Here is a 1,388-nt window from a genome sequence, read left to right on the forward strand (position 1 = left end):
TATATATATATATATATATATATATATATATATATATTACGTGTCCGACTCTGGGCAAGGCTTCAGGGCCTATTTTTCGGGAGCAGTGGCCTATCCCAAGGCCCAATAGTCCTCCTACACCTCCACATGTTACCACTTCGGCGTTAACACCCACCATCCATATTGAATACATGCTAGGGCTCTCTCATACAGGATTGGTGTATTGGTATTAGCTGGGATATTTTTACATGTCGGCGGGTCACCTGGTAGATCAGGGAAGTCTGGTTTTAGGAAATTCAAATCCTTAAACTGTTCCCTACCCCGGGCGGGATTCGATCCTGGGTCCATTAGGAGTGCAGCCGCCTCTCTACTGATTCAGTCACCGTCTTCTCCCAATATATATATATATATATATATATATATATATATATATATATATGGTGTCACAGTGGTAGAGTGTGCGTTTCGCACGCTGATGGACAAGGGTTCGCCTCCCGCCAGAGTTGTAAAAATTTGAGAATCGTTCACCGAGCCACTTGCTACTTTGGCGGACATAAGAGGCGCTGTGGTTGAACCAGTGTCGCATACTAGTATGCTTGCACCCAATCGGCTTAAGGCGGGCCGATTACACTTGGTTCACTATTAGAGCCATACGGCCATACCACATTGAGTACACCGCTTCCCTTCCGATCAGCGAAGTTAAGCAACGTTGGGTCTGGTTAGTACTTGGATGGGTGACCGTCTGGAAACATCAGATGCTGTTGGCATCCCTACGTGTCAAGTGGGGTTGGTGGAGGATTAGTACCCCTACCTGTAAAACAATTAACTCTAAGCTCTTGGTCACCCCGTTTGGGATACACGGCGTCTGGCAATGAATGAATATATATATATATATATATATATGAAAATCTTTCTCTCTCTCTCTCTCTCTTTGTCTCTACGAAAAAATGACGGCAATCCTAGTGAAGACAGCATAAAATCCTTTTCACAAACACTCACACATGCCTTCCCTGAATCCCTTCAGATCGAAGACGTCATATGATTCCTTCTTGCTATCTCAGCATATTACAGTCAGCTTAAGACAACTTTTTGAAATGGAGAAGTCTGATTTAGCCTGCATTACCCATCATTGTAAGACTTCTTCCGTAAGTAGTAATAGCAATTGAAACCCCAGGCTCATCTTATGTGAGCCCACTGAGCTGCAGCATGAAGTTGTTCTCCTCCTGCAGTCCTCCATCCTTATTAGGGGGAGTAGGAAGGGCATTTAGGGGCAACTGTATAACGAGGCAGCTTAGACGATTGGTTCTATCAGTGCCGCCACATGTAAGCATCCCCTACAGAACCACTCTCTTGTAAGCTGGGTGTAGCAGTGAAAAACCAACAAAATACATCATGGATCCAAGGTGTTA

The 1,388-nt window shown here is 44.3% G+C and overlaps 1 pseudogene; it reads left to right on the top strand.

Moving 5' to 3' along the window:
- Positions 1-627: 627 nt before the first annotated feature.
- Positions 628-745, top strand: LOC145392742 (5S ribosomal RNA; annotated as a pseudogene).
- The last annotated feature ends 643 nt before the right edge of the window (positions 746-1,388 follow it).

The sequence above is a fragment of the Coenobita brevimanus genome, chromosome 2 (genome assembly GCF_032717465.1).
Source record: "Coenobita brevimanus isolate Jiangsu-jjx chromosome 2, ASM3271746v2, whole genome shotgun sequence".
NCBI lineage: Eukaryota > Metazoa > Arthropoda > Malacostraca > Decapoda > Coenobitidae > Coenobita > Coenobita brevimanus.